Source organism: Arvicanthis niloticus, chromosome 7 (assembly GCF_011762505.2).
Source record: "Arvicanthis niloticus isolate mArvNil1 chromosome 7, mArvNil1.pat.X, whole genome shotgun sequence".
In the NCBI taxonomy this organism is placed as follows: domain Eukaryota; kingdom Metazoa; phylum Chordata; class Mammalia; order Rodentia; family Muridae; genus Arvicanthis; species Arvicanthis niloticus.
The window spans coordinates 36,148,433-36,174,573 of NC_047664.1; the positions used below are offsets into that span (position 1 = coordinate 36,148,433).

At 39.1% G+C, this 26,141-nt stretch overlaps 1 protein-coding gene across 7 annotated transcripts in view; it reads left to right on the top strand.

The window, feature by feature from the left end:
* Positions 1-6,107: 6,107 nt before the first annotated feature.
* Mtmr3 (myotubularin related protein 3) overlaps positions 6,108-26,141 on the top strand; it is a 94,817-nt gene continuing 74,783 nt past the window's right edge. For 2 of the 7 annotated variants that reach the window (XM_034508313.2, XM_034508312.2), the window contains exon 1: positions 6,203-6,347. The gene's annotated coding sequence lies outside the window, so the exon portion shown is untranslated. Of the gene's footprint in view, positions 6,348-26,141 lie in introns of all 7 variants that reach the window. The other 5 variants (XM_034508318.2, XM_034508316.2, XM_034508315.2 and 2 more) reach the window with 5 other exon arrangements.

A 26,141-nucleotide genomic window follows, 5' to 3' on the forward strand; every position in this document is an offset into this window, starting at 1 on the left:
GCAGGTGGATCTGTTAGTTCTTGGCCAGCCTGATCTACATAGTGAGTTCCAGGACAGTCAGGGATCTGTATAGAGACCCTACCTCAAAATTTAAAAAATTCATTGCTTAGAGCAATGTTACAGAGGTTTTGTTTCTTTGGTAGTGTTTGTTGTTGCTTCTTATTCTATTTTACACTTATTTCTTTGTTTATTCTTTATTATTTGCAAAATTTTATACTTGTATGCAATAGAATAGGGTCATTATCTACCTCTATTTCCCCCTTCAACTTCTCCTGAATTCCACTATACATCCTCCTCCCAATGTCAATGATTTTTTTCCTTTTAAAAAAGTTAGAATGTATTTTTGCTTATGTGTATGTGTGTGCACCTGCTTGTCTGTCTGTGAAACCTGCACTGTTATACTTGCATCTGCATTTGGTTTGTGGCAACTGCTCTGGTGAAAGTACTAATTGAAGAAAATCTTGTCTCATACAAATAAGATATTTGTGGGTATTTTTTTCTCAAGGTACTAAGACTTGCCAGAGTCTAAAATTTCTGGTTGGGTAATTTGTACCAATGAACTTTTAGTATTCTGCTGCACTAAAGTTCACTGCTGTCTTCCACTTGGAATGGTACCGTCTGGTAACATAATGAGTTGATCCTACGTAAAGTATTAGTTCACTGGTTCACGTGGTTCTCTTGGTTCATATCATTCTGTGTTATGAGATACTCACTTTTGCTAGTTACCACTCATCTCAGTACAAAACACTTTCTTTTGTTTCATTTTGAGACAGGGTTTCTCTGCATCCTGGAACTTGCTCTGCAGACAATGCTGACTCTGTACTCAGAGATCTACCTGCCTCTGCCTTCCAAGGGTTGGGAATGAAGGTGTGCCCTACCTGTTGAAAAGACTTTATGTCTCATGAAGCAGTCAGACTATGGTAGGACATTCAAATTTTCTAAAATCATAATTAGGCTTTAATTTTATCACTGGTAACAAATACAATAAATACAATAATAAATACAATATTTAAATACAATAAACTGTATTTGTTATACATGTAACATATGTTTTGAGACAAGCCAACTAACCAAATTTGGGAAACTGGATGTTTCATGTTAACCATTCTTTCCTGTAAACATAGTGCTCCTTTTGCTCAAGATAAGTTAGGAAACAGCTGCTTACAGACATTGCATTTTATTTGAGAATTCTGGAAGTGTTGAGATGGGAGAAAGGTGGGTGGGTGGGGGTACAGAACACTGGGATGTTTGTTTTAACTTGATTAATTGACCTGTGAATTTCAGCTCAATAACCTGTGAAAAAAATATGCATTATATGGAATTTCCATATCATCATCTGGAAGAGCAAAAGGCTTGCTGCCATCAAAGAGCCAATGAAATTAGCCTATTTTTTTTTTCTTCAATACAGTACATTCTTAAGTGAAACTGACTGGCGTAGTGTTTGGTGCCAGTCCACTTTGTGAAGGATACAGTGGCTATTGGAACACACTGTACCAGCGTCTTGACTGGGACAAAGTGCCAGCAAGGAAACCGGTCCCTTTGTGCCGTTGGTATAAATATCAACATAGTAAAAAGCAAGTGATTAATTGGTATTATTATAAAAAGAGTTTGAACTCAAATAGACCCCTGGGGTTTCAGGTTACTCGGAGAACCTGTGGGCCATGCTTTGAAACCCATTGCTCTACATTGAATTAGAACTGAAATTAAACTGATTCATTTTGATCAGTAGTAGTAACATGTACTATCGGAAAAATCCTGGGAGATATTTTTATACTTACTGGAAATTTTAATTCAAGCACACATACAGTGCTATGCTTGCCTTGCTTTAGATCCTATCACTGGATACAGAATAGAAGAAATGATTCTGATAATGGCATATACTTTATATTGTTTTTAAAAATTACCACTTTCAGGCTTTTTTGCTGAAGCAATTATATTCTCATTAATATTATCAATGTCACTAGAATCTTTTTGTGAATATAGAAAGGTTTTTTTCCTGCTTGTTAAGTTCTCTCTATGGCAGCTTACTTCCCAGCCACGGGGTCCTTTACCTGCAATCTGTCTTGGGCTAGCTTGCTCTATTCCATCTGTTCTCTTCTCATGGCAATCTTATGTCGAATCTTCCTGGTACTTCTCCTCCTGGTTCTCCTTCTTCTTCCTTCTTCCTTCTTCCTTCTTCCTTTCTTCTCCTTCTCCTCCTCCTCTTCCTCCCCTCCTCCTCCTCCTCTTCCTCTTCCTCCCCTCCTCCTCCTCCTCTTCTTCTTCCTCCTCCTCCTCCTCTTCTTCTTCCTCCTCCTCCTCCTCCTTCTTCTTCTTCCTTCTCTCTCTCTCTCTCTCTCTCTCTCTCTCTCTCTCTCTCTCTCTCTCTCTTTGCTAGGGACCCCCTGACTAAGATTTGGAAGTCCTATCCTATTTTTTTCTGCCAAGCTATGAGCTGAATCAGCTCTTAATTAAACAATTAAAGCTAACGGAGAAGAATTTTTGCACATCATTGAGACAGGAGATGCTCCAAATATCCTGACAATGCCAAAGTTCAGACTGCAGACTGCATCCAGATCTCTGGGCACGGCAATTAGAATCTGAAATACACACTGCACAAAACCATCCACATACATACACACACACACACACACACACACACACACACACCACAATAATTAAAGAAAACATGATCATGAATCTAAAAGGGGGAATGATGGTTCATGGGAGGGTTTGAAGGGAAAAAGGGGAAGGAGGAAATGATGTAATCATCTATAATCACACACACAAAAAAAAACCCCTAAAAAATAGGTCCAGAAACAAACCTACATAAATGATATTTCAATCCAATGTTAACTTCTTGCCATGATACTATGATAAGAATGACTAGGCTGTAGTTAATTCAACTTGGACTGGGGGATATGTAGAATTAGTTGGATATGACAGGAAGCCCTGAGACTTTGCTGTCTGTCTGGAATTCACAGCTGAAAGATTTACAATCAGGAAACATGACTTCGTTTCAATTTCTATCTGCTTTGGACAAGTTGTTTTTCAGCAGCTGAAAACTTAATTACTGTGTTGGTGTGAGTATTGGCAGGTAAAAGGGATACTCATGAAGTTTGTGAGGACTGGAGACCAAGCCACTCAGAGCTTTACAGATGTGAATAACTTTTATCAGGACCTAGTGTTGAGAAGTCTGTATTTTTCAGGATTGAGGGACTCCAGGGTCTTGCAGTGCCCCTGGGAGTCCTCCACTTTCCACCAGTCAGCCTTTCCATCTTTGTGCTACTTCATAGAGTCTTCAAGAAGCTGGGAGAACATTTCACCTGTGAATATAGCAGGGGAGACTGAAGCTGAAGGAGAGCAGGAAAGAGAGAAGAGGCTCAGATGGGCAGAAGAAGCACTGTATTTAAAAAATAGTGCAGTGACAAGAACCCTCCTCAGCTAGCTTGCTTTTCTCTATTCCTGTGGCTCTCCATTGGGTTTTATCTTCTGCTTTCGAGGATCTTATCCACTGGTTTAGTTTGTCCATAAGATAAAGAATGTCCTCACATCTTGAGACTGGAAAGATGATTCACTGGTTAAGAGCATTGGATGCTCTTGCAGAGGACCTGGGTTTGGTTTCCAGTACCTACCTAGTATTTCACAACCATTTGTAACTCCAGTCCAAGGCATCTGATGTACTCACCTGACCTCCATGGGCACCAGGCACACGCATGGTGCACAGACATATGTGAAGGCAAAACATTGATCCACATAAAATAAACAAATCTAAAAAAACCCTACAAAACCCAATTCTTCAAATGTACTACATCAGAGGGTTGTTCCACATCTCTGTGTGGTAGGCGTAGTGATCATGTGACCTGGGTAATGAGGAACTGGAGTACAGAAAAGGAAATGAGAAACAAACAAATGTATGTAGGGAGTAGGATTCAAATTTACATGAGCTCTCTCCATTTTGTCTTCTTAGGCCCTTGTTCTGGAAGTTTATTTTGCAGTGGGGAAATTGACTCTAGGGCCTGGTCTACGCTCAACACACTCTATATCCCCAGGCCCTATGAAGGGAGTTTTCCAGGCCATGTGGAGTTTGCTCTTTTGTATTTAGAGACAATTTCCTAATGTCTGCCTTATGGGCTCCCAGTAGTGGGGCGGAAGGGCAGAATGATGTACACAGATGTCCCTCAACATCAGATCACTTGAGTTCAAGCTCTGGCCTTCTCATCTCATCTACAACATAAGGTTGAGGTGGCTTGTGCACACTGAGTCAGTGCACACCGTGAATTCATGGGTACAGGAAAATTCCTTCAAACGTTTTAAATACTGGTCGAGGATTCAGTCAAAGATTTCCTTCCTTTCTCCAGATCTTGATAAACAGAGAGGAAAGTGACAAGCCGACCCATTTGCTCTTTCCATGTAGACTGTGGGAACTGTGGGATTGGTGGAGCACGTATCAATTTCCTATTGCTTGAATTGTCTACCCAGAGCCACTTTATTAGCGTATAGCTATCCAACAGGGGATTGTCCTGGCAGTAAAATGCTAGCTAGCTCTAGTGCAGTTCATCCATTGGTGGCAGTCTGTTTATTACTCTATGTATCTTGTCATTCATCTATTTGATGTTCTATTTTTTCCCTGTCCCACAAAGCCATGGCAATATACACAAGGGGAAATCAGAACAGTGGATTGTAAATGAAAGCATAGAGTTTATTTATATCACTACCAAAAGATTTTTTTTTTTTTTAGATCCAAGAGGTTCAATCATTGTACTTCAAACTTAGCCTTGTGCTTTTCTAGTGAAGGTGAAAATTGAGACACAACTAGCTGCAGTGGAGAAGAGGAAGACATCAGGTTCTCAGAGAGCAATGGGAAGTCTTTGCTAACTGACCTGTGATGATAACATCCTTGAGATTCTGTGATGTGGTGGGTAGCATAACCTAGAGATTAATAGGACAGTTTTGTTGTTGGCTGGGTCTGGGTTTGAAGTTTTAGTTAAATTCAGCTTATTCTGAGTTTTACTTGTTTTTATTTGTAAAATAAAGATAGCCCTGACCATTTCTGAAGATTCAACTAGATAAATATAAACACTTGCTATTTGATAATTAGGAGATTTGTCTGGCTATTGCTTTGCACAATTTTAGGTTCTAGAGATCTAATGACAAATAAGACAGCATTATTTTTTGTAATTATTCTTAAACTCCAGTTGGGGCAGAAAGGCAATAATGTTGAATATAAAGAAACAAATAATAGCAGGGGGAGGGGCAACAAACAATGTAACAAATACAGGGATAAGTTTCATTTACTTGTCTTCTGGAAAAATCAAGGTCATGTTAAAATTCATCTGAGGAAGTGAAAGAAACGTATCTGAGGATTTGTTAGAACCTAAGACAGTAGGTCTCAACCTTTTAAACGATGTGACCCTTTAATACAGTTCCTTATGTGTTGTGACTCCCAACCATAAAATTATTTTTCTTGCTACTTCATAACTGTAATATAACTGTAATTTTGCTACTGCTACAAATAATAATGTAAATAGCTGATGTTCAGGATAGCTGAGACCCCCAGGTCGAGAACTGGTCACCTAAAATAAGATATTACAGTGTTAGACTATGTGGTTCTTCTGAAGGCCAGTGTAAGTAGGTTTTTTTTTTTTTTTTTTTTTCCCCTCTTGCTTTTCTTTGAGCACTGAGATTTTTTTTTAGGAGCTAAGGTTGAGGCAGTTTGAACTTGTATTGTGGGCATAACTTATAGCACACTATATTTACCTATATTTACATGTACCTTACTAAGTTAGTTTTATATTGACCATACTTGCTGGTGAAAAAAATATCACTATTGTTCTTAGTTTTAATAGAAAGTAGAGTAAGCTGAGGTGCTGTCTTGGTCCATTAAGCTGGAAAAGAAGCCTCCTGAAAAATCTTTCTAATCCTTGTTTTTCTTTTTCTTAATTTGTAACGGTTTATCTATTCACTTCTCATTTTTCTATGTCCATCTCCTCTGGAAGCTTCTCTGCAGCCACATTCTGGCGACCTGCAGCCCCGCCCACATCCTGGGGCGTGACCTACGCGCCAGGTCCCGCCCTTGCCATCCCGTGACGGGCAGCCCACTCCCCCCACCTTACGGCGGACTGCGCGCCGGAGCGTGCGCGCGCGCCCCCGCTCTCAGCTCTGATCGGTCTCGGGAGCGCGCTCTGTGTGGCCGCTGCCGCCATGTTGTTGTGGTTGTGAGAAGGCGGCGGCAGCGGCGGCGGCGGAGCAGCCAGCGGAGACGCTCCAGCGGCCCAGGCGCTGGGCCCCGCCGACCCTGGCTGGCAGCCTCCTGGGGTGGCGGAGGAGGCCGTGCGTTGGCGGGCCTCGCCATGTCCTGCCGCCTGGTAAGAAGCCCACCCTCCGGCTCCGGTAGTGAGGAGGTGCTGGAGGAGGGGCGGGCCTGGGCCGGGTGCGGCGGCTGTCACCGGCCGGGGAGGCGGCGGCGGGCCGAGGGCTGGGGTGGCCGCGGCCTCCCGGGGCAAGCTCTCAGAATGGAGCACTGAGGTCTGGCTGGGCGAGTCGGGGGAGGCGGGGTCGCCGAGCTCGGCGGCCATCCTGAACCTGGCGGTGGGTAGTTCTCGGAGTGTTGGGAGCTGCGGCTGGGGCGCCCTGGAAAACGCTCCCGGGCCTCCGGGAGGTGAGCGTGTGGCCCGAAGCCCTGGCCGAGAGTGTGGGAGTCCTTAGTGGCGAGAGGCCGGAGGTCGTGCTGTTGGAAACCACGGGCGAGCTGTGCGGGCCTCAGCCTAACTGCAGCAGGGCATCCTCCTGACCTGGTAGTGCTTGAAGAGGAACGAAGGTCCAGGGGTGGTAGAAAGAGCTCAGGGAACACTGCTCAAGTAGCTCTACAAAAGATTAATTTTATTTCTTGGGTTGAAATTGTACCGGATGTATTGCATTTCATGACCCAAGGTGGTGATGTTGGGGCCATAAAACTTATTTAAAAAATTTGAAGTAGAGTTTGCGCATTCTATTAGCCACCTGGAGTTTGATCATCTCACTTGTGAGTTTTACACACAGGTTCCTGTTAGATATTAATGTTCAGTCATCGTCAGAATGAAGTTTACATTTTTACTCTTCTTACTATCTTGACATCCACTTGACTTTTTGACATTTAGGGGTTTTTTTGTATTAAAAGTGCATATGCTCTTGTAGTGGAGGCTCAGCTTCGTTCCTCATGTGAACAGAGGTTATGATTGAATGATAGATGGTTCTTTATCAAAATGATTTTGTTTGTGGGGACGTGAAGGAGCCCTTTGAGATTCTGCAATGTTTCTGTGTTTTTACTTGGAAACCAAATAACATGCGTTGGTGGCCAGTGAAAGACTTCTTTTCCATGACTTGAGCGAGTAGAAGAGTTTAGAGAGTGACACTGTTTTGGGTAAACGCTATGCAATATGTTATTAAACTAAATTTGGAAGCTTCTAGAAGGTTAGAGTGGTTGCCTCTGAAGACATATTTTATCCCTACCATTTTTTACTTTTTAGGTAACTGTGAGCAGCATAATGAATTTGCTCACAAGGCATTAGAACACATCTTAGCAAGTGAAATGTTGTTTAACTGAAGGTACATCCAGAGATACACCAAAGAACTAGAGGAAAATAAAGGAAGCAAGGCAAGAAGTCTGCTTCTGGCCCACAGAGGGGTCCTAAAGGTGACTTCTAACATGCCAACATTGTAGTTCCTTCTAAACCATCTGACTCAGGTTTCTAGTGAAGTGGAGGGTGGCAGGGTGTGTTACAGTCATTTGAGACCAGGCTTGTGAACCTGGAAGGTGTACTGTAGGTTGTGAAAAGTTCTTGAAATTTGCTCCATGCTGTGAGGTCTGGTAAAGTCAGTTTAAAAACCCTCTTAGCAGCCCAAGTTTATACTTTCTGTGGTAAAGTGGAATTCTGAGTTATCAGGAGCTAGATTCATATTTCAAAGGTGTGTTGAGCATTGTTACAGTTTTGGAAGAAGTGGAAGAAAGTGTTTACAGTTGCATAGGGTTGTATTCTGACGATTCATAGAGAGGCTCACCCAATTGTTCACTAAGACCAGAAACCTTGTCTTGCTTTGTTTCCCATGTTCCCCACTACTTATCATAGTTCTCAGCAGAATTTTCAGATTTTTTAAAAAGCAAATGAATACTATTAGTATAAGAAACACTAGCATTAATTATTAAAAATCACTTGATGTCTTACATTGAAGAGGGAGTCTTCATTCTTTAAAACTTTGACTTTTCTGTAAGAGATTCTGTTTTCTGTAGATTGTGAACTCTCTTTTTAAGTCTTAATGCATTTAAAACTTGAGGTGTTCACACATTTTAGAGGTGGAATACACTGATGGGACATTCTGAGCTGGTGGGCAGATCTGGATCATTTGTGGCATTAATAATGGCTGTTGGGATATTACTTTTCTGGACTTGAGTTTCCTCATCTACATAATTTAGAGCTCATACTGAGGCCAAGTTGTTACACATTTTAAATATATTTTTTTAAATATAGGAAAGTGTATCTTTTTATTTAAAAGAAATAATAACTCAGGCTAAATTTGCCAAGAGTTTGAGATGACTGTGGTCCAGCCACGTAAGCAAGTACTGTATTAGCCGGAGTTTCATAGTAAGACCCTGTCTTAAGAAATGGAAACAGAATCAGAAAAGATGGCTTACTGGGTAAAGACACATACTGCAGGGCCTGACAACCTGAGTTTGATCCCCTGGACCCATGTGGTGGAAGGAGAGAACAAACGTGTGCATTGACACACATATGCGCGCATGTGACACGCACGCGCGTGCACACACACACACACACACACACACACGAAACTAAAAAAGAAATACAACTCTTATAAATTTGTCCTAAGATTCCAAAAATAGTATTCTGTTCTGAGTTTTGCTTTTAGCTTATGGATTTTATACATTTCCCAAAAGTGCTCAGGAAATTGAGTGCATGTTGCAATTATGGAGAAATAACATGCTTATGCTGTTGTAATTCTCTTTATGTTGAAATCAAGTCAAGTTTCACAGAGGGCACTTCATAATCTGGTATGAAGACACAATTCTAAGAATGTTTGGGAGAAGTTTGTAGATGCTTTATGTCTAGTTGTTTTTTACGGATTACCCAGTTATGTATTTTAAATGGTGAATTTGTTTTTACGTTTTAGAAATTCTGAGTATGAGTGTGGGTGCATGCATGCAATGGTGCACATGTGTAGGTCAGAGGACAGCTTGTAGGAGTTGATTCTCTCCATTCATCATGTGAGTCCTGGGGGTGAAACTCAGGCTGCAGGTTTGGCTGTCAGTGCCTCCATCTCCTAAGCTAGCTCCCTAGACTGTTGACGGTGGATTTCTATGTAATTTCATAATCTGTGGAACCAATTTAAAATTAAGTATGAGGTCACATCCATATTGGATTGAACTAGGGTTCCCAGTAATTCAAGACTACTACTACATGTCATTGCTATTTTTAATCTTAATTTTGTGATCTTGATACTGGTGTGCTTTCATTTTCATTTTTGTACTGTATGAAGAAACTAAAAGCCTTTTAAAGTTGATACTTGTATCCTACACTAAAAATGAAAATTGTTTTTGTGTGATAGTGGATAGCTCAGTGGGTCTTGAGTCTTCCTAGTGCTACTCCTTTTGTTTCTGGCAAGCCATATAACATTCCCTCATTATTAAAAAGAAGAACAATGGCCGGTGGCGCACGCCTTTAATCCCAGCACTTGGGAGGCAGAGGCAGGCGGATTTCTGAGTTCGAGGCCAGCCTGGTCTGCAGAGTAAGTTCCAGGACAGCCAGGACTACACAGAGAAACCCTGTCTCGAACCCCCCCCCCCCCCCAAAAAAAAAGAAGAACAATGTCTACTTATTTCATAGGTTGTGAGGGAAGAGCAAGTGGAATAGCACATGAAAAACAGCTAAAAAATGTAATGATAGAATACTATTGCAATAGAATTCTTTTTTAAAAAGCTTTTCATGAAAGAGTTGGATTGTCACTGTCACTAGGCAGTGGTGGCTCATGCCTTTAATCCCAACACTCAGGAGGTAGAGGCAGGTGCAGGTGCATCTCTCAGTTTGAGGGCAGCCTGGTCTACACAATGAGTTTTAGGTCAGCTAGGACTACAACAGAGAAGCGCTGTTTCACCCTCAACCTCCCAATAAACAGAGTTGGCTAGTGAGCAGAGGTAAACCAGGAACATGTTGTTAAATGCAGAATTTCCTGATGCCACTGAGAAGGCAATTGAAGTAGAGAAACCCTTCAGCACTTGTATCTGTTACAGAAATAGTCATGGGGTTGCAGGGGCTCCAGCAGAGTGAATCTCATCTTGCAGAGTGAGTCCTGGTTGGGAACTGGAACTGAAGTAAAGCCCACCAATTCAAATGCCAGCAAGGATCAAGCAAATTACACTTAACTGCATTTGATCTTTTTTCTTATTTTGGAGCTGCAGTGGAAGGTGGTTGGAGCAAAGAACTTAGCATGTTTTGTGTAAAAGTTCTAGAAGTGTGTTTTTATTTCTTTATTATTATTTTTTATTTTATGTGTATGTGTGTACACTGTGTATGTGCAGAAACCTGCAGAGGTCAGAGAGATGTCAGATACCCTGGAGCTGGAGTTGCAGATGATTGTGAGCCTCCATGTGGTTTCTGGGAACCAAACCCAGGGGACCTCTGCAATTTCTCCAGCCCCAGAACTGGGTTTTCTAAATGGCAAGTGGCATATTACAGGGTAATGAAGTCAGTGTGGTTACTGAAAAATAGCACTAAAAAGGATACATTGCTAATGGTAAAACTATTGATTTGGGAATTCTTTATTATTATTATCTAAGTTTGTACTGGGCATGGTACACACTTTTAATCCTAGCATTCTGGAAGCAGAGGCATGAGGATTTCTGAGTTTGAGGGCAGCCTGGTCTACATCGTGAGCTCCAGTCCAGCTCTAGGGCTGCATCGATACGTGCAAGTATATGTATGTATGTGCATTTGAGCATAGGCTAGAAGTTAACCTTTGGTGCCAGTCTTTGAGGACTGCTCATTTTGTATTTTGAGACAAAGACTCTCATTGGGACCAGTGCTCTGTAGTTGGATTTGTCTAAGCTGACCAGCAGCTGGCCTTCCAACTCCACATATCTACCTGTTTATGCCTCTTCTTCAGTGTTGGGATTACAGTCACTAGCCACCAATACACAACGTTTTAGGTGTTGAGGATTGAACTCAGGTTCTCATGACTGTGTAACAAGCACTTTATCTATTGAACTATCTCCCTTGTAACTTTTTTTAGGTTTATTATTTTTTTTTTTACTATATTTTTATTGTGTGTGTGCATGTGTAGGTGTGGGCGTGTAGGTGGGCATGTGGAGGTCAGGGGACCACTTGCTGAAGTCAGTTCTCTCTACCTTGTTGGTCCTAAGGATTCAACTAAGGTTGTCACTTTTGGCAGTAGGCTTCTTCAGCTGCTGAACCATCTCGCTGGCTTAAAAATATCTTTTTTTCTTAGTGTAAAAATAATCTCATTCATGTATAACATTGTACTTTTCACGTAAATTCATGTGCCCATTGCCCATTGGCCTTTACTTCCCACTTCTATGGTGGCCTTTCCCCACCTCTTCTGATTTCGTATCATTCATATATATATATATATATATATATATATATATATATATATATATCATGCATATATATTTGTGATAACATGTATAATGTTGAATTTATATTCCACATAGGATGGAAGATATATTATTTACCTTTCCCACCTTTTACCATCTCTTTCTTCCCCGACTCCTCACCTCTTCTCATATAGTTTGCTTTTAAAGTATCTGATTCAGAATGTTATAGTACATGTTCATTGTAAAAATCCCACAAGATATGCTGGGTGTGGCGATGCACATGTGAGATCTCAACACTTTGGAGGTGGATGTCAGTGGATCAGTTAAGGGTAACTTTATCTACATAGTGAATTTAGAGCCTGCTTGGGCTACAGGAGATTCTGTCAGAAAAAGCCAACAAACAAAACACATTCAGAAGCTCAAGCAGCCAACCTAATGTCAAACCAGTTGAATCATCCCAGGAGAATCCATAAAAGTAGAGGTATTCTATCCAGCTTGACTTTAACAGTTACTAACTCTTTCATCATCTGTTATCAATTGGAATACTTACAAGAAAAGCTTCCTATGTGAAATTTATATTCTCATGATGAATAGTCTGTAATCTTATTCTATAATCATACTTTTTATCTATAATAATAATCTATAGTAATTTTTTGTAACTTATGTTACCTTAAATTTCTTTTTTTTTTAAAACAGTGTGATGAACTTGTGGACATTTCCTGTAGTTATACTGTTTTCTTTTCTTTCTTTCTTTTTTTTTTTTTTTTTTTCCCGAGACAGGGTTTCTCTGTGTAGCCTTGGCTGTCCTGGAACTCACTCTGTAGACCAGGCTGGCCTCGAACTCAGAGATCCGCCTGCCTCTGCCTCCCAAGTGCAGGGATTAAAGGCGTGCGCCACCACTGCCCAGCTTCTGTTCTCTTTTCAACACCAAGACTTAACCTCTGTAGTTTAAGTCTGTGGAGGGGTAAAAATGAGTTAAATAATAAAGCAGTACTTGAGGCCTCTGGTGTTTAGGCTTTTTGGTTGCTTTACACCATCAGTACAAAAGTTTGAGCACTAATCTTTAATATCTTGGTGTTTAATTTACAAAGTATATGTTTGTGTTTTATGAGATGGAAGACACAAAACGAACACAGATGAGAGTTACAAATGAAGCTCAAATTCATTTTTCTTTCACTCAGTGGGACATCTCTTGAGGTGTATTGTATTCTGCTCTAGCTGTCAATGCTTAAAATTTCTAAGGTGGAAAATTGTTTTTTTTTTTTTTTTTTCTTCGAGACTGGGTTTCACCATGTGACTGGCTAGGCTAAAAAAATGGCTATGTAGATTAGTCTGGACTGAAACTCACAGAGATCTACCTGCCTCCTCCTCTTATTGCCATCTTATGCAGATGATTCTGTTTAGCTGGATTATGATAATTTTTATAAAGCACCCCATGCTCTTGAGGGATATATTTGTAATAAGGATAATGTATACCTAAATCATCAACTTAATACTTTTTGTGATTGCTGACTAATTGAATTAGAAAAAGACAAAAAGATAAGGAACAGTATAAACGGTCTACTTCTCTTAGGAAGAGTTGAGACTATATAGAGCAGTATACGGTTTGTGAAAGCACTTCTCCTGTAAAACATCTTGTTCTTTTGAGTTTAGTTTTTGGAGACTGAGTAAAGAAGTGTAATTGCTACTTGCTATCTTTTGCTTGCAAAGTATCACAGTGACCTGTTGTTTTAACTTTCCATTTGGAAGGGTCTGGCCTATACCATTTTAAAAATGCTTTATTGGGTTATAGTGGTGATGACTGCTCCTCCTCGTTTTTGGCTGGGGAATTGAACCCAAGGCCTTATTCATTCATCTAGGCGAGCACTCTACCACGGAGTGTAGCTCTAGCCTATTGGTGCTTTTTATTTTGAGACTATTTTTCTCTAATGAGAATGTTTCTTTATAGTTAGGAAAAAGAACAGGTTTCAAAAATCAATGTAAAAACTAGCTGTAGTTTTGCCAGCACCGAATAGAGGGTTGTGGAGTTAAAGATAAGCTGCTAAAGTGTGGTCTACAAACTGTTAGACTCTAGTCACTAAAATCAAGAAAACTGGAATTTCTTCTTCTGTCTACACTGAGTCCTTTTAGGCTTTTGAAATGAAGACAGTGTCAGGGAGGAGGTGTTGTGTGGTAATGTGCCTAGAGCTATGGAAAGATTGGAAACAGTGATCTTGTAGTATACGTAGAAATAGTCTTGAATAAGGCTGGCTGGGGCAAAGTGATAATTCAGTGGAAAATAGCTAGCTAGTTAGCTCCCTATAGAAAGTATACATCTGTTGATCAGTTGAATGTAGGTAAGAGACAGCAATTTGAAGTTGACAAAGTTTGAGCCTGCAAGAATAAGTTGAAGTGTGCTAATTGGAAGGGGAAGGGCGTTTTGTAAAGGACTGAGCTAAAACCCTTTATGTATTTAACACTGAGGCTGGGATATAGTCAAGAAAAAAATGGCCTACAGGAGCTTGGTTACAGAGAACTTGAACTGGGAAGAAAGGTAGTCTGGTATGGATGAGATCTTGCATTTATAAGAACATATTTAGGGGACTAGAGAAAATGGAAAATACTTAATGCTGTTAAGTATTACTGCCTTTGCCTCATTGCTGGGGTCACAAAGATCCACCTGCCTCTGCCTCCTGAGTGCTGGGATTATAGGTGTGTGCCACCATGCTGCCACCACAGCCACTGCCTGGCCAATTACAGAATCTTAGTGTGAAGCAGTTACATAGATCAACAGTAGGAAGAGGTTATAGGATAAAATAGAACCATTTGGTTATTTATAGATTTTTGTTGTAGAGCAGTGGTTTCAACTTTCCTAATGCTGCGACCCTTTGATAATAACCATAAAATTAGTTTGTTGCTCTTTAAAACTGTAATTTTGCTAATGTTATGAATCAAAATGTAAACATTTGATATGTGACCTCTATGGTCTGGACCCACAGGTTGAGAATCACCTTTGTGGCTCCTGTGAGATGGCTCAGCAGATAAAAGGGCTTGCTGTGCAAGTCTGATGACTTGAGTTTGATCTTGGAACCCAGAATGGAAAGAAAGCTGACTCCTAAAAATTTTCCTTTGACCTTCACATGTACACTGTGGCATGTATGGATCTGCATTCACACATGCCATACACATACAATATTAAATAAGGTAAAATAAGTTGGGGTTGGTGAGATGGCTCAGTGGGTGAAGACATTTACCACCAAAACTGACAACCTCCTCTCTCTGACATGTGTGTGTGTGTGAAAGATTTTTCATTTTATTTATTTTAACATGAGTGAGTGTGTTCTCTGTATGTATGTCTGTGTACTACATGTGTACCTGGTGCCTTTAGAGGTCAGGAGAGGGTACTGGATTCTCTGCAGTTGGAGTTACAGACTCTGATGAACTGCCATGTAAGTGCTCAGAACCAAGTCATGTGGAAGAGCAGCAAGGGCTCTTAACCGCTGGGCCATCTCTCGGCCTCTTAGGAGTTTACAGACATTCTTTAGATTTCTAGGCAAAGTATATAATGGAAAAAAATTTTTTTGTCCTCCCGCCAGTATCTTGTTCTGTTATTGGAAATAATTAAGACTCTATCACATCTGTGGTTTAAAATTATTCTTTGCTAAGTTATACTTTACATATAGCAGTGTTGAGTTTTAGACACATAACTGTGTAAAAGATATTACATTCAGGAAGAATAGTTTGTTTGATAATCTCACTTTTCTTCCAGTCCTTTGTGTAGTTAGTCTGCTCTCTGACTGTTTGTTTTCTCTTTATGGCTTTGCCTATTTTAGAATTCTATGTATGGATCACACAGCATGCAGCCTTTTAAGTTGTGAGATGATGTCTTACCATATGTAGTTCTGGCTGTCCTGAAACGTCTTATGTATACTAGGCTGGCCTTGAACTTGTAATGATTCTGCCTTTGAAGGACAGAGATTACAGACTGGCATATTGTACTTGATACAGTGTAATTTGATATTCATCCTGTTTTGGTTATCAGTAATCAGTTTTTATTTCAGAATAGTATTTTGTTGTATGAATATGCCATAGTTTATATCCCTTAGCTTATTTGTATTGTTTTCAGGTTTTGTAAATTATAGGTAAGGTGCTAGAAAGCTACTTATGCATACACATGTATATATGTCCACGTATTTATTGTTTTATGATGGAAAAAGTAAAATGCCTGTGGCTGAAGAGATGGCTCAGTTGGAAGATAAGATAATGCAAGCCTGAAGATAAGAGTTTGTACCGTGTATCACCCACATAAAAAAACAGATGTGTGTGTGTCTATAATCCCAGTGCTGGTTAAGGCAAGAGACTTCTCTGTCCCAATGGAATCATGGGTTTCTGGGAGAGTCTGTCTCAGAAAATAAAGTGGAGAGTAATTGAGGAAGACACTTGATATTGATATCTGTACTCTATAGGTATGTACACTCAAATACAATATCTAGCTGATCCAGCTTTTTGTTTGTTTTAAAGTTTTATTTATTTATATGAGTACATTTGTAGCTGTCTTCAGAAGAGGGCATCTGATTAGTGATTGTCAGCCACCATATGGTTTCTGGTTTCTGGGAATTGAACCCAAGTCCTCTGGAAGAGTAGTCAGTGCTCTTAACCACTGAGCCATCACTCCAGCCCGTTTTTTTTTTTTTTTAAAAGACAGGGTTTCTCTGTGTAGCCTTGGCTGTCCTGGAATTCTGTAGATCAGGCTGGTCTTGCACTCAAGAGACTCACTTGCCTCTGTCTCCTGTCCTGAGTGCTGGGATTAAAGCTATTCACCACCACTGCCTGGCTCTGATCCAACATTTTGATATTGTGACATGACATTGACTATAAGTGTATTGGGGCATACTCATAACTGTTCTCAGACACATGTGAACCTCAGGTTGAACATGCCTGGTCCTTCTGTAACTTTACAACAGAATCTGAAAAGGCTGGTAATTTTCATAGAATATTGTCAGTTGTTTAGCAAACTTTACTCCTAGAAAAACACACTTAGAGAATAAATGAGAATAACTTGTTTATATGAGTATTCTTGAACTGTTAACTGTAAAGCAAAATTTTTCTTTTATTTAAAAAGCTTATTGAGGTCAGAGAGCTCTTCCAAAGGACTCAGATTTGCTTCTCAGCACCCATATGGTGGCTGGTACTCAATCATCTGTAGCTTGTTTGAGGAGAGTCCCTCTTCTGGATTCCGAAAGCATCAAACACATTTGGTGTGTGTGTGTGTGTGTGTGTGTGTGTGTGTGTGTGTGTGTGTGTGTGTGTGTGTGTGTATATGTGTGTGTGTGTGTGTGTGTATATGTATATATGTATATATGCATATATATATATATACACAGCCAAATACACATAAAATACTATGAATTTTTTTTAATTATAGTTTTATTTGTTGTTTGTTTGTGTTCCTTTGCATGTCCCTGGAGGTCAGGGGACAACTTGTGGAAGTAAGCTCCATTTCACCCTGTGGATCCTAGGGATAGAACTCAGGTCACCGTGTTTGGTAGTAGGCACCTTTATGCACTGAGCCAGCTTGTCAGCTTCAGAATTTTTTAAAATTAAAGAAGTTAATACATACATGCATCTTAATGGATACATAGACTGCCTTAGTGTTAAAGTCATATTTTGTTTTTAGTGGCTCTTAAATTGTCAATAGGATGAATTGTATTAGGATGGTTATCAAAGTCTGTGAGTAAAATTTTCCTGTGATTTTAGGGCAACTTCCATATAACTTCTCTGTTTTCTTTTTAGAAATGGGAATAACAACACTCCTATGAGTTTAGCAAGTGTTTATTACAGTAGCTAGCCAGTGGTAAGGGCCGGTTTTGCTGTTTGTAGTGATGTTATTATCATTACAGTGCTAATGATAAGATTATCTTCTTTCAACTAGGGAACTTTAAGGGTTAGAGAAGGAAATGCAAGAATCAAAAATACTGAAAAATGATAGATTATTTATTCCAGGAGAATAAGTAGCAGGGGAAGATTTAGGCAGGAGGATATATCAGTATATCCATTTTCTTAGTTTCAGCCATGTCGGTATTTCAATGTAAATAATAAAGCCAAGCCAAGCTATTCCCTAAGAAGTAGATTTAAACAGCTTACATTTAAGTTAGAATACTTAAAAGAACATTATCTTTAAACTGATTTATGCAAAAAAAAAAAAAAAAAAAAAAAACCAACCCAAAAACAAAACAAAGGGGAGGGCACAGTATGTAACTGTGTTGAGGATCAAACTCAGGATCTTGAGCCTGCTAAGCCATTTGTATGTTAGAAGGTTGTATGCTTTGTGATTTGATGCTGCCCCCCCACTCTCCCTTTGTTTTGTTTTTTGTTTCTTTTCTTTCTTTCTTTCTTTCTTTCTTTTTTTTTTTTTTTTTGCATAAAGTGGTTTAAGATAATGTTCTTTTAAGTATTCTAACTTAAATGTAAGTTGTTTAAATCTACTTAGGGAGTAACTTGGCTTTATTATTTGAATTACATAATAGATCTTAATTATATAATATATCCTAAAAATGTCTAGAATTTATTTTTATTTTATATGTACAGCTTACTTATCTTGGATATTAAATCATCTTTTACATGTTTTTTAGTGAAGGCTTTATTTACTAAAACTGCATAAGAATGAATATATATATATATATATATATATATATATATATATAATTTATTTTTTGCTTTTTTGAGATGGGATTTCTCTATGCAGTCCTTGCTGTCCTAGAACTATCTCTGTAGTGTAGGATGATATATATTGATATATAGATATATAGTGATATACCTGCTTCTGTTATCTAAGTGCTGGAATTAAAATATGTGCCACCTTGCAAGACCATAGCCTTGTTGTTTTTCAAGACAGGATTTCTTGTGGAGCCCTGGCTGTCCTGGAAGTCTTAGACCAAGCTGGCCTTGTTCTCAAAGATCCACCTGCCTCTGCCTTCAGAGTGCTGGGATTAAAGGCACCACTGCCTGGCAAGACCATAAAGACCATAGTCTTTTTCTTCTCTTTTTCTTTTTTCTTTTTTTCCATTCATTCATTCATATTCTCTCTCTCTCTCTCTCTCTCTCTCTCTCTCTCTCTCTCTCTCTCTCTCTCTCTGAAGCGTGGTTTCTCTGTGTAGCCCTAGCTGTCCCGGAGCTCACTTTGTAGACCAGGCTGGCCTCAAACTCAGAGATCAAGGGGTGTACCACTGTGCCTGGCTCAGTTTTTTTTTTTCCCTAAGAATTACTCTCTCTCTCTCTCTCTCTCTCTCTCTCTCTCTCTTTCTTTCTTTCTTTCTAAAAAAATTAATAGCATTCTCTTATAAGGTATGGGGACTAGATTTTCCTCCACTTAAGTGATATTCTTGTCTGATACGAAAAAGTTAATATGACTTTTCTATCTTTAGAGTTACACAAATTTAAATGTGCTTGCTTGTATAAAATATACTCAAAATCAGGAAATTTTATAGGACAGTTTTGGACACATGCATACAAGGCAGTCTTGTAAAATCCTCCTGCCCTCTGTATTATTTATTTCTTTCCTTTAACTCAAACTTTCTATTTGTGTATTTGGGGAGGTTGTATGTTATTCAAACATTTGAGTGGCTTGCTTTGATATGTATCTGCATCCATTGCTTGATAGGTTCTTTAGGGAGCCTTGAAATGTGCTGTTTTACTCTTCAAAAATATGTTTTCATACTAGATCCAGTAGAAAGCATGCTGGCAGTAGTCCAGAAGCTGACTCACTAAGGAGCAATGGTAGACACTGAAGGGAATGACCTACTCCAGGATTCTATTTCAAAGCTTAATGCTGTGATTACATCAGTAAAAGGCAGCCAAGAAATCAAGATGAGATCTTATTTGTACCTCCTGGGAGTAATGCTACACATAGGAAGCACCTTTCACAGAAGTAGGCACTACTATCCCATTATATATAGAGTTACATTTTTTTTTTTTTTTTTTTTGCTAGCAATCTTACATAATTTTAGGGTGAGCAATAAATTGAGGATTCATAATGGTGATGCCATTGTGGGACTGAAGTGCATTTTCCCTTTTCAGGGCCTGGATGAGAATAGCCTTATGGTGACTAAGGGTTAACTCAGGAAGCTCAATGCAGATCAGTTTTCTAGAGCTAAAGGAATATACTTAGCTCAGAAGTAAGCACACGTATCATGTTCATGCCAGACACTGTAGCCTCTGTCTCCTAATTAAACAGACTGGAAGAAACCAAAGCAAGACTAGGTCCTTTGCCTATTCCTGTTATACATTTTAGGAGTAGAAATGGTTAGAAAATGAGTTTGCTTTAAACTGTGAAAATACGATGGTTTGTGGATTGGAGGGATTGCAATTCCATCTTTAAAGTTTGACTTTGTAGCCATAATTGGTTTTTGGTGGCTAACTAAACTTTTATAATCACTAAGAAAGTTTGTTTTTATTGCCAGTTGGGATGGAAAGTGCAGGAGCATGCAAGTTTTCTGTTTAAAGGTGTCTTAAAGATGAGAAAACATCCAGATTACCTCAAAATATTTTTTTTTCAGAGCCTGAGTATAGATTGACCCATTTTGATTATGGTAGAATTTTCCACTTCTCAGTAAAATATGTTAATCCTAAAAAAAAAATGTTAAGCATGATAGTATTTTGTTATAAATAAGATGTTTGTTTGGCTGTTTGATATATTTCAAGTATACTGTTTAGGAATTAAAGTTAGTTTTCAACTGTTTTCTCCAGAGTATGCTTCTCAAAAGTTAAAATTACCTTGCTTTATTTAAGGAATATGTTACATCCAATCCATCCATCCATCTGTCTTTTCCTTCCTTCCTTCCTTCCTTCCTTCCTTCCTTCCTTCCTTCCTTCCTTCCTTCCTTTAGTCTAATTTGCCACCACAGATTGCCACCATCTTTCCTGTCTTTTGGACCTGGTCATTGCATTGAAAAAAAAAATCTTAGTTTTCTTTCATCTGTTTTTTTTTTTTTTTCTAAAGCCGTTTCTATATGTAGTGTTTTAACAACAGCCTTTTAAAAATTAAGTGTGGCTAGAGAGAAGTTTCAGTACTTAAGAGCACTTGTCCTTGCAGAGGACTTGGGTTCAGGTTCCCTAACATCCATAAGATAGCTTACAACCATCTATGACTCCAGTTCCAGGGAAGCCAGTTCCTTCTTATCTCTGCAGGCACCAGGCTACACATGGTGCATATACATAAACTCAGTAAAACACTTACACACATAAATAAAATAAATCTTAAAACAAAACAAAGCAACAAACCCCAAACAATTCATTCCTTTAGTTACAGCATGCAGGGTATTGAACCTTGGCACTCTGGTACTGAACCTAGCCCTACACTGACCTTTGTTTTTGAATTGGCTCTGGATGTACTGGTCCTACTTAATTTCTTATATGAGTTAAACCTGCATCTTTCAATATTTATTGGTTAAGTTTATGACTTGAGAAAGTAATTTTTCTGTACCTCAATTTCCTTCTTTGTAAAACAAGGGCAATATTACCTGCCTTGTAGAATCTTAAGATTGATTAATAAATGGTGAAGCATTTAAAAGAATGTACTGTATGTTGTGGCTGTTGTTATAAACCAAGAATCTTGACTCATACATATTTTCTACAATGCTTCATTTTTATGACTCTGATTTTTAGGTTAACAGAACTTTGTGTTAATAAATAATAAATTTTACCTTGTATTTAATTCATTATAAACGTTAATTTACTGCTTGTTAAAAATACAATATTTTGTTGCTCTAGATTAAGCTTAAAAGATAACATGTTAGTAGAAAGTTGTTTTCTCTGTAACTTAAAGGTCTCTATATACTTTTGAATGTATTGTTTGAATTTAATGTACGTTTGAGTGTAGTATTATGATGTTGAGCAAAATGGGGGTCATGGGACTGGAAGTACTGGAAAGATGAAAACTATAGCAGATAGCCAACTGCATCAGCAAAGAATTTGAGGTTGCCAGCTTCTAGTTAATACTCAGTTGTTTTGGATTTGTTCTGAAACAAAGTAATTTAAAACCTAGATATGCAGGGTAATTTTGGATTTCTTTCCAGTTAAAAATCTTTCTTCTTTTTTTTTTAAAAGGGAAAAACATTTCTCTAGAGATAACTTAGAACCTTGAATGCCTTATGAATTTTAATCCTTGTTGTGATGACTATATGATCACCAATATGAGTCTGTACTCTACTTTTAAATGTGAACCATTATTAAAAATAATATTGAAAGATGAGATTACTAAGCTACTGTGTTGACTTTTACGAATCTTTCCCTTTTTCCCTGTAGTGGGACTTTTTCAGTGACTTTTGTGTTAGATTGTTTTTTACATTTAGTAGGATTATTTAATTCCTAGACTTTATCCTTTAACTAGATTTTTTTAAGCATGTAGAAATTATCTTATTATATTAGTAAAAGGAATAGGGTATTTGCTGGAGTTCTAAATTTTTTGAGGTCTATAAATTTAATTTATGACATCAAAATAAATCAACATGGGGCTGGAGAGATGGCTCTGTGGTTGAGTCCTTGTTGCTGTTACAGAGGACTTGGGTTTGATTCCAGCACCCATGTAGCAGCTTACAACTATCTGTAACTCCAATTCTGGCCCTTTTCTGGCCTCTGTGAGTACCAGGTATGCATATGATACACACACATGTAGGCACAACATTTAAAAACAAAGTTTTTTAAAAAAGCAAATTAGAAGACTAAGTCAGTCAATATATATAGTGGCCAAATTATTACATTGTATATTCAATAAGGATTCCATTCTATTTTTTTTTCCTTATTGGCTCAAGGGTAGACTATGTCTATAAGGCTAGAGCAGTTTTCTACTAATTCATCCTGTGCTGATGGGTATAAGGCATTGGGCATTTGCCACGAAGGGTCAATATATAATAATATATTATCTATAATATATAACTAGTTATATATTACTCATATATCATATAAAACATTAATACAAATACATATACATACATATACATATATTACTATATTGACAACAGAAATGATAAGAACAAGCTGTCAGTTTTCTTTTGGGATTGTGAAGCTGGGACTGCTTCCAGCTGCATGCATCTCTCCTCTTGCTCTATCAGAGGTAGATGGTTAGCTGCAGAGGGAGAGAATGAGGCCAGGAAAGTAAGAGTAGCATGAAATGAAGAGATGGATCTGGTGGCACTGAGCTTTTGAGGACCTGTTATTTTCAGTTCTTTCTGTTTTGGTGCTTTACTTCAGTATCCTGTGAGCCAGTACATTTTGCTTTTGTTGGTTTGCTTGACTTGTGTTTCTTTCACATGTATGCATCTCACATTGAACATGCCTGGATGTTAGACCCTTTGTAACTTTACTATAGAATCTAAAAAGAATATTATCAATTATTTAGCCAACTTTACTCCTAGAAAAACCCACTTGGAATAAGTGAGTATATAAGTATTCTTGAACTGTTAACTGTAAGTCAAAAATTTTCATTTTGTTTAAAAATCTTATTGGGGTGTGCTAGAAGGCATTCAAACAAGCACTGTTACAGTGAATAAACATGTATTGGAGAGATGGGAAAGAAAGAAAGAAAAACTGAGAGAGCCTATGCTAGGGAGAGAGGTGGACCCAGAGCAGTCATGGTGGTGACAGGTGAGAGAGAGGGCTGAGGTCTACATGCTGTCGTTCCCCAGTAAGGTCAGCAGGATGGTGTAAAACAGCTTATGCTGATGCAGACTCAGTCCTCTAACATGCTGCTGGGTTACAGGATCCCACTGCCTCTGGGCAATGACAGAGGCCTGAAATGAGGAAAGGTTTACTTTCTGGATTGGACCTTCTTGAAGGACCACTTGGGTCTGCAATACCACCAAAAGATATTTTGGTTGTTATTGGTGGTCCATGCTGCTGCCCCAGACCGCGATGAAGCTTGAGATCCATGTAGGTGTATGCAGTCTCGGTGATGCCCTTAGGCTTTGCTGCCTCAGGAGCCACGTTGGTGTGAGTGGCATGTCTAACCACTTGAGACCATGATGAGACTCCTGGTCTGAGCAGCTGCTGAGGGTAATGAGTGGATCAGTGGTCCTGATACAGCCAAGAGTCATGTTGATGTCGGTGGCCCCATGTGGATGTGGTGGTCAGGGCTGATGTTGGCTTCTGGCATGGATATAGGCAGAGAATGATTCATCTTCCCTTGGGGCCGGCTGCTCACTAGGATTTGATCATGCTCCAGTGAATGTATGGACCACACAAAATTGAGTGGTTTTTTTTTTTTCCTTTTTTCTTTTCTGTGGGGGTAGGAGAGGTCATGGGTGGGGGGAAAAGGGGTGGACTTGAGAAGACTGAGAAGTGAACAAGATAGAATGTATGTATGATGTGAGATTCCCAAATAATCAAACAATATTAATTTTTTTTTATTAGGGCTGGAGACGGCTTGGCAGTTAAGAGCACATGGTTTTTTCGAGGACTTGGATTTGGTTCCCAGCACCAATATGGTGGCTTACAGCTATCTACTCCAATTCTAGGGTCTGATGCCTGCCACAACCTCTGTCATGAGGTTTATTTTATGTAGATTAGTGCATACATGATGTAGTCATGTTCATAAAATAAGAATAAATCTTTAAAAAGGTGGCAGTCTATAGGAGAAGAAACATTTTGCTCTTTTCACAACCACACAAATGTGCACTTATAAACACGGGCATACACTGCAGCATGCTCCTTTATGTGCACACACCCAGAACAATAACATCACAAATTATGACTGTTGATTATTTTTCTGTGTGTGTATGTGTGTTCCTTCCCACCCCTTCTCACCCCTTCTTCTTACATATTTTAAAGTTCTGATTTTAATGCATACCTATTTTGGAATCTGTTTCCCAATCAGTTCACTCTTTCATCATAAAGACTTGTCTCATTTACCTTGATCTGACTGCTTGCTGCATGTGAGCCAGTAAAACTGAGGGAGAAATTGTTGAAGCAAGGCAGGTAACTTTATCGGAAAAGTTGGCTGGATGAGATGGCGGAAGACTTTCCCAAAGTCTGTCTTGCTGGGAAGCTAATTTAGTAATGGCTTACAATGATGGGTGTTCCCAGTCTTCATGGGAGGCGGACAGGACGGGGAGGGCAGGTAGAACACGACAGATGGAGTGCATCTGATTCCACTTGCTGAGTCAGGAGATACCTTTTATTCTGCAGATGCCAGGATTGAAGATGGTTGAGCTATTCTTGTCATGGAGTCACATATTGTGCAATGTATAGACAGGAGGAAGAGCTTCTCTAGGCTCTCACCAATTGCTAAACTATAAAAGCCTTATAATGGCTTTTATCATTCAGACTCCTGTATTTACAAAAAGTTAAATTAGTTTAGGTATGATGTTATAACTTGTTTGAGTCTACCTTTTCCACCATGAAAAACTAAAAAAACTGGGTACGCAAAATACATGAAATTGTTCTTGAACTTGGGCAATAACTAACACAGACCCGTGATCATTGAGAGAACAGAAACACATTGCCTAAGTTATGTGATTGTCCAAACTTTGTGCTTTGATGTGCGTTGCTGAAGGAGATCAGAGAATTCAAGCAGAAGAGAAACCCTGTCAGAAGCTTCAGTGAGTTTTAGAAGGTTGCAGCAGCCATATGTCTTTACCAGACTAAATGCCAAGTGTTGGAGGAAGTTTCTTGAGAGTGGTCAAAAATTGTTATATAGTAAGCCACTGCTTGGGAACCATACATGTAACAATCAGAATTACACAGATGTTCCAATTCTAAGCCACCAAAGTAAAAAGATGTAACTTGACTCAGGCTGTCCCTTTCAGCTAAGACCTTATAATTAGCAAGACTGACCTGGTCCTGTTATAAAGGGCTTTCTTCTAGGCCGCTTCTAACAGAGCTTTAAATAAAGACAAGTCTTGAGTTTAGATAAAGATGTCTTTTCTCTTGGAAACCAGGCCTGGGGGCAGAGGTTAATAATCCCCAAACCAGGGAGATTCACACTGGAAGATGGTAAGCTCCAAGCCAGCCTCATCAATACAAGTTTAAAATGATAGAATACTTGCCTAGCACAAAGTCCTAGGTTTAATCCTAGTACTAGAAAAAGGGAGAGAAGAGTATATAGTTGATCATTTCACAGTAGGCATAGTAACCATGGATTATGGAGTTTGTAATATGTCTAGAAGAAACATTAATGATGTAGTGTTGGTTAGTTACTTTGTCAATTTGATACAAGCTAAAGTTACCTGGGAAGAGAGAACCACAATAAGCCCACTGTGGGCAGCTCTATCCTGGGGCTCCTCCTGGGAAGGTGGTCTGGTATGGTATAAGAAAACAGGCTGAACAAGCAAGCTAGTAAGTAGAGTTCCCCTCCTTGGTCTCTGTTTTAGTTACTACTTTCAGGTCTCTGTCCTGTTTGAGTTCCTGCCCTGATTTCACTTAGTGATGAATTTTGTCTGGGACATGTAAGCCAAATAAACCCTTTCTTCCCAAGTTGCTTCTGGTCATGGTGTTTTGTCACATTAGTTTGCAATAGAAAGCAAACTAACACAAACAGGAAAAAAAGGGGGGGGGGGCAGATGGAATGGAGATTGAGTACCATAGA